The 8,012-nt window shown below is 40.7% G+C and overlaps 1 protein-coding gene across 1 annotated transcript in view; it reads right to left on the reverse strand.

Annotated features, from left to right (window-relative positions):
* Nucleotides 1–7,615, reverse strand: part of LOC130554632 (neurturin) — a 29,205-nt gene extending 21,590 nt beyond the window's left edge. Inside the window, exons 1-2 of the mRNA XM_057334411.1 lie at nt 7,515–7,615; nt 5,907–6,358 (exon numbers count right to left, since the gene is read on the reverse strand). The gene's annotated coding sequence lies outside the window, so the exon portion shown is untranslated. The remainder of the gene's footprint in view (nt 1–5,906; nt 6,359–7,514) is intronic.
* Nucleotides 7,616–8,012: the final 397 nt, after the last annotated feature.

Consider the following 8,012-nt stretch of genomic DNA (forward strand, 5'->3'; position numbering starts at 1 on the left):
CTTGAGGAGGAGTAAAGCGCTGATAAACTGCATTTACACTTGTCCAGTTTCGTCTGGAATGCGTCCTAAACCACCACCTAATGTGGTTTGACAGACAGGATTTAAATCTGTCTCGAAAGTGTTTCGGAGGGCATTTATACCTGGGCTGGGTTTCCCGAAACCTTCGTATCACTACGTCGTTCTTAAGAATATATCGCTACCACTCTTATAAAAGGTGTCCTGAACTGGGCTTGTTTATTGTTTTATACTGTTGTCTGAGGTGTACTTATGACGTTTGCGTGGTTTTTACATTCGAAAACATCAAAATCAATAAGTAATAGGCTATTTTCTACCCGGGTTTTGAGGCCGGATGGAGAAACGCTCGGTTTTAATGGGCGTGCCGCATTGAAGACTTGGAAGTAAAGCCCACTGCTATGATTGGATAGCAGTTTGCGTAGTAAACTTAGTTGGTGCCTTCTGTGAATTTGGTTTGAGACGTAATGTTAGGTTACACATTATCAGGACATATCAAGCGATCTCTAACAAAGCAATGGTGACGCATAGTACAAATATGTTTTACTCACATACGATTGCTACGCCATTCCTGTCGGATCCAGTGTTGACTGCACAGCACTGCTTTTTAATTTTAGTCTCTCCGCAAATCCAGCGCCTTGTTCACAAAGGAATCCATCGTGAAATGAAGCGAACAAATGCTCAATTATTCACCCTCGTGAGCAGGAACGTACTTAAAAATAAACTTCAATCGCGCATTCCTAATATCAGAATCCGAAGGAAGCGACTATGTTCTTCCACAACCAGGCGCTGCACAATGTTGCACGTTTGTTGCTTGGTCGCTCTAAATAAAAAGCACAGCGAAAGAAGTCCTCACTTTTGCACATATGACACGGGGCTAGCCGCTCGAGAGAGCCCTTCGCTAAAGTGACAGGGTTGCCATATCTTCACAGAAAAAATAATCAAATAAAGACAAGACAAAAACAAACCTTAAAATGCGAATTGTTTATTTTATAAGACCAAAAATTCTTAAAATCTAAAACAGAACATTTAATAAGACGTATGTGCCGAGGCTTTTTGATCTAAGACCAAACAACAAGCATAAAAGCGCTTATTAATAGCAAACATGGCGACACAGCAAAAGAGCACTGTGTGATGGAGCCTTCCGAGCATAAACACAACACAGCGCATATCAGCAGTTTAGTTTAAACAGATGGACAAAACGAATCTTTAGCCGAAAAATATGTCGCTATGGTTGCCAGTTTGTCAATCATCACAAATGCGGGAGTGCGTACTATGTGTGGCTAAAGTCATTTGCGAACCAGTGGGCGGGGCTAGAGAAGTAGTCGTTGATATTTTTCTGTGTAGGCAGTGTTCAACCTATCATAGATAGGTGCATTCCAGGACCTGGCGTTTGCTGACCCTCGTGTCAATAACAGTTGTTAATTCAGTAACAAGGGCGTTTTCAGTTCTGACACTTACAGGATGTTCGCTTGAATACGATTCCCACTTATACAACAAAAGCTCGGGTTAAAATGGAGGTCTTAAGTCATGCAGCGTTAAGAAGGTTTCGGGAAACCCAGCCCTGGTCTTTTCACGATCGGATAGTTGGATTGGTTGATATTAAACGGAACAATAAAATAACGTTATTAACCGGTTAAATGCAATTACAAATAAGCGCTGCTGTTCAGAACGTTTAAACTTGATTTCGTTTATGTTTATGATCTGGCTAAAATTTCGTTCATTTCCGTTTTTTGTTCCTTGAACCGTTTCAGAGCCCTGCTTGTATTCCTTGGTGTGCAGGAGTACAGTAGTGATGTATAGCTGTGCTATGCTTTAGTTAAAGAGAATCGACACAGGTTTACAACAAGTTAATTAAGTTTGCTTTCATTAGCTGATCTATGTATAACAAATTTAACTGTGGCAGCATCAACAGACTGCATACAGAACAGTATGGAAATGGATTGTGTCACACCTTCATGTGTTTGTAGGTGCGCACGATTTCTGTGGCAACCGACACATTACGCTGACTAATGCACATCAGGCTAATAATTTCCAGACACTCATACAACCAACTATTAATGATGTTAGCATGACTAATGTTTTGTTTATAAGTTGTGCAACTAAAGTGGGTCAAACACAATTCTGGCTGATTTATTTCAGTTTTTAGTGCTACAGCCTCTGTTTAATACAGTTATATTGACTACTAAGTATCATGACAGTCCCATCTATCGTCTGCTGATCCTTAATATTGAACGCAGACCAAACATGATATCACATTTAGGCTCATTTTCAAAACGCGTCGAGTGAATCTGTTAGCATCTGCACTCGGGAATCACACACTTACTGGACGCAGGGGCGGACTGGCCATCTGGCGTTCCGGGCGTTTTCCCGCTGGGCCGCTATTGTTTGGGGCCGGAACGGACGCTTTGGCCGCTCAGACGGACGTATTATAAATGCGAATGCAAAAGACACATATGCATTCCACCCCCCTCCCCGTCGACAGATTTAACCATGCACCACCATCCCCCCGGCTGACAGACCTATCCATGCACAACCAACCATCCGGACCCCCCGTCGACAGAAATGTTGGAGGGCCGATGTGGGCCAAAAAATGCCAGGACCGATTTTTCTTCTCAGTCCAGGCCTGACTGGACGTGTCAGTCAGCAGCTGTGAAAGGCATTTAGTTTGGAGGTTGGCCAGTGCATGTGCGGATGCTATGCATGAAATGCAACAGCTGTCACATACTGAACCTGTGAACGGGTGTAAATCTGACTATAACCCTGAACAACGCTTGTCAGTATGAAGATGATGCTTCAGCTCACAGCATCACAAGATCCTCACGTCTCGGCATATACAGGTGAGCCTGCTATAGTGAGTAAGAAGTTTCACAGAGGTGATATACGAAACTATAAACCAAATATTGTTACAGTCTCATATAAATACAGCTTAATTCAATTAAGCCAGAAAGTTTTTAAAGTCCTGGTGAATTCAATATTTAAATGGCTTTTAGTATGTGTTAAATATCTTAAAGGGATAGTTCCCCCCAAAATGAAAAGTCTTCATAATTTATTCACCCCTCATGTCATTTTAAACCTGAATGACTTTCTTTCTTCTGCAGAACAGCTAAGAAGATAATTTGAAAAATGTTGGTAACCAAACAACACTGAACATTGACTTCCATTGTATGAACACTGAGCCGTTTCTCAAAATATCTTCTTTTGTGTTCCACTGAAGAAAGAGTAACATACCAATTTACAACCACATATGGGTGAATAAATGATGACAAAATTTATTGTTGTGTGAACCATCTTTTAAGAATATCTATAAACCAGTATGCTCCAAAACATTGGCAAAATTCACATTTAGAAGAATTACAAGAATTCATCTTCCAGTGCGGATCAACAATTTTTATGGCATCATTCTGTTATTCAGCTTTTCATCAGAATCCAGACTGTGAGGTAGACTAAACTCTATTGGCTGTTTTAAAAGGGGGAGGGGCCACTCAGTATGCCCCACCCTGACCTCCTGAAATATTGAATTATATTACATGATTCTGCCAAGTGTTTTCTATCGAATAGTTTTTGTTAGTTTTATGGAACTCTGCCCGCTCTGTATCTTTACAGCCATGAAGTGGACAGTTTAGTTTAGCGAGTTTGATTTGCGGCTCCGTTGAGGATTTCCTACAGTGGGAATGCGATATCACAGTGTCTACACTTCCAAGGTTAGGACAGGCATCTCGCCCGCTCTGCGTGTTTCAGAGTTGTGTTTCCGGCCGTCTCTCACCCCACTTATTTTTCTTGTGGCTGGCAGTAAAAATGTGTAGGGAAAGCCTAAAACATCTGACAGGCATAAAACTCCAGATGCACCACGGATGTGTGCATGTGTATCTAGTGACTGATAGCCGATAAGGACGTGACCTTTATTTATCTCGCACTGGTCAGCGCGTACTGTAACGTCTGCAAAGTTGTTTTTCATGTGTGATCCATTATCAGAAATCGATAACCATAAATCTGATGCATTGCGTAATTTAACAGTCTGGATGTACTGCCGTGACATGAAAAGAGCAAGGACAATTTTATTGCTCAGATGTTGCTTTTTCGTAGCTCTAGAGGTTTGATAGAGTTCTGTCTGTTGTGTTTTATTTAAGTGTCGACTTGGTCTCAGATGTTTCTTATAAAACAGTTTGGGAGAAAAAAACAGACAATTGTTGAAATGCATGAAGAGGTGTAAAATGAATGTTGAAGATCTGGATCTGGGTAAATTTGATGAGATTTTGATTTGAGATCTTCACTAATATTGACTTGACAAATCTGAGCTCAGTTTGAGACATTGTTGACATCTCTTGTCTGAGATGTCTGAGACACAATTGAGAATTACGCAAAAGTTTCCATTTGCTCCATTGAAACTCATTGATGTCTAGGAGAAATAATTGAGATATTAAAGAGATCACATCTCTTTAGCCATATTTGCGTGCTGCAGAGAGAAGTCTATATTTTGGTAAGCCTGGTGTTGTTGTTCGTGCTGGTATTTTAAAAGTCCCGATGATTAGGGACTGGCACAGTTGAATACAACTTTCTCCGAGCGTGTCGTAGCAGGACGTACAAGAAAAACAAACCCACCCATCCAAGCTCATCTGTCTGAAAGAATGTATCAAAGCGCTGTGTGGTTTCGTGTGGATGATGCTGCACCTGCGGGCCAGAGCATCGTTTTTACTGCGAACTGGACTTTCAGCGGACTTAGCTCAGGTGACAGGAGTTGAAAGGCTCATTGAATTTCAGCTTAACCCGCCGTGCCTTCGCTAACCCCAAAATGCACCAGATCCCATTGACGACTGTGATTAGGTCATTATTACTTTTCAATCTCTTTATAATATATCAAACCAGCCATTTTACTGCGTTAAAGATTGGTCAATAAGAATGAATATCGTTGAGATCACACAATATCACATGGGAGGATTAACCCTTTAAATGCCATACAAGTGCACATTAAATTGCTCTTACTCTATGGTATATTTTTGCCCAACAGACAGCTTTTGCAAATCTAAGAGTAAAAAATAAACCGTCAAGCTTGTCGAACGTAAATGCACCATCTGCAGTAAATGATGCATGATGACACGTAAGCCCTCGTTTCTTTTGAAAGCATACACCAGAGTTCTTAAAGTCCCCGTGAACCGGAAGTTGCGATCGTTTTTACTTCCGCATTTTGACGCATTTCAGAGTGAAATGGAATTTTGAATGCGAAAAATAGTGGGCGTGGCTTTCGTCTTTCTCTGCGATTTGATTGGAGGTATAAAAACTGCTGTTGCGTTTTGAAATGGAACTGGAAGCAGACTGACAGTTGAAGGGGAGGAGTTAACGGATGCTCCGCCCACGCTGTCTAACATACGTCATCTACGATGGTTTGTCATTACAGGGCGAAAGTGGATTTTCAGATTTTAATTTAAGATTATGAGGGCACCCGATTTTTAAAAAGAACTGACCAACATTGATAAACTTACAATATAAATTTACAATAAACGCTGCAATACTTCGTGAAAAAATAGGCATTGTCATTTTTAATTTCACTGGGACTTTAAAGGAGTAGTTCACTGCAAAATTTTCCCCCATTGACTTTCCATAGTAGGAATAAAAATTACTTTGGAAAGTGAATGGGGCAAATTTTGAAGTGAACTACTCCTTTAAGAGATGTTATTTTGGGGTTTATCGAAGTGTCATTAAAAAAACACTTGTTGCAGTTTCACATCTATTGAATCTGATAAAGACATTTCGATCAAGACAACACATGTCTGTCTTCAACCCATCTCGCACAACGTCTCGCACATTGGTGCTTCTTGAATCTGTGGTGATCTGCAACATTTAACACCCTGACTGTAAGTAGCAGTTTACGCTAACAAAAGAAGATGTGTTCTTACCAAGTGGCCCGCTAAGCCAGATTTATCAGAGTGGCGTTGCGTCGGGTTGACCTCAGGCAACAGGTGGGGAGAGCAAATCCCTCATGGCGAGCGGAGAGGCGGGGTTGGAGACGATAGCTCGTGCTGTCTTTCCACACGGTATATCCATGTAATTGGGCAGAAGAGCCTTGTGCGCTCTGAAGGGCTGGGCTGGGGTTTGATAGGATGGATGTTAAGTATTAGAGCAGTATCCTAGAGATTCCTTCTCATGGCCGTATCCTCCAGGCTTTCCGATATGTTTACATCACAGTGTTTTCCAGCCACTCTGGAGGTGGGCTGGGAGTTTCCTCATCCTTTGACATAGTCGGTTATGTAAGCCGGAGGTTCTGCGATTAAAATCAGCTTTTGAATTGAACATGAATGGGCGGCAGGTTGGGTTTTGGTGATTTTTGTCCGGTTCTAGGATTTCAGACCTGAAACGGAAGTAAATTGGCATTGTTTGTGTTAACGGGATAGCAGGTGGATGTTAGTTAGCTTTGCTCCACAATCTTGTGATAAAATTACAACGTATTATACGTGCCTGTATTATAATTGGGCCCGTTAAATGCATCCAATCCATGTTTAATGAAAATGAGTTGATGTATACTGTACGTTAAAGGGACAGTTCACCCAAAAATCGAATTCTGTCATCATTTATTCACCCTCATGTCATGTCAAACCTGTGTGACTTTTTTTCTTCTGCAGGACACAAAAGAAGATATTTTGAAGAACGTTGATAACCAAACAACATTGAACTCCACTGCATGGACACAAAACCACTGACACATTTCTCAAAATAGCTTCTTTTGTGTGTCACAGATAGGTTTACAAACACATGACGAATGATGACCGAATTGTGATTTCTCAGGTAAACTATCACTGCATGCGATTTTAAACTTTTTCCATTTAAAACATGATCAAAACTGCAATATATTTTAATGGTCAAAGTTCAAGTAAGCAAGTGACCGGTATCAACATGATAATTGGCGAACGGTTGTTAGTTAAAACCAGTATTGCCCAAAAATCCAGTCCGTACATCCCTAGTAATTTACATTGTTTTATGCTGTATTTGTATGTGCTGTGTTTTACAGTATCGTGTTATTCAGCAACAGACTCTTTGAGAATCAATAGTAAGTCGAGTCTCCCATGAGAATCATTATCTTTGTAGAGGATTATAAATCAGCCAGTTAGGATGCATGCAGAGCTGCCAATGTTAGACTATAATGAAACTGGCAAGGTTTTGAAACCTTGTGTCGAGCGGAGCCAGCGATTTTTAGTGTCCTGTTACTAAGATAAACCTTTAAGGGTCTTAATTCCTTCCAGATCTCCTGCCTCATCTGCTCTTGTGATCTTCAATTAAGACCAAAAAGGTTTTTTTATTAGAAAAAAAATTTTTGTTAGAAATTTTATTCTTAAATTCATGTTCATGTCCATACAATTGTTTTCCTCTGTTTTACTCTTAATTTCTGTTTTCCATTTAAACCTTAACTGTACCAAACCCAAAAACTTTTTTAAACACATCACAATGAGGTTGTCTCGAACTGACAAGGTACTTAAACAGACTTACAAGTTTATTCCATCTGCACTTACCATGTGCCATTAGAAGCTTACAGACTATCCAGATCCTGCCTTGGTTTCTCTTCATGCGCAGAGCCTTTCCCAACGTAAGATCCCTTGCTGCGTTTATGGCGATGTTTGAGAGCAGGAGGTTGCGTGTGTATGTTTTAGGGGTGTGTGTACGGAGAACTCTCCTAAGTCTCTGTCAATCACTCCTCCCTGTGTCTCAGACTCCTCCTCTGATCTTGGACTGGCTCAGATTACTGCTCAGATTAAGGCTGGGATCTTCCTCTCTCTCGCTGGGCAGTTCATGAGGATGCTCAAAACCACGGCACAACGCAAGTCCTTTAAATACCCACTTAACGTGTGTGTGTGTGTTGTAGCCCTGGCTGTACATGTGCATGCTGGAGATCATGCTGTGTCGTCGAAATTATACTTTTTGTAAATGTTTAAAATGAGAAAGTCAATTGGCAATTAAAAGCATACATTCGTATGTAAAAAATGATTCAAGTACAAAAAAACAAGTTTGCT

Source organism: Triplophysa rosa, linkage group LG5 (genome assembly GCF_024868665.1).
Source record: "Triplophysa rosa linkage group LG5, Trosa_1v2, whole genome shotgun sequence".
In the NCBI taxonomy this organism is placed as follows: domain Eukaryota; kingdom Metazoa; phylum Chordata; class Actinopteri; order Cypriniformes; family Nemacheilidae; genus Triplophysa; species Triplophysa rosa.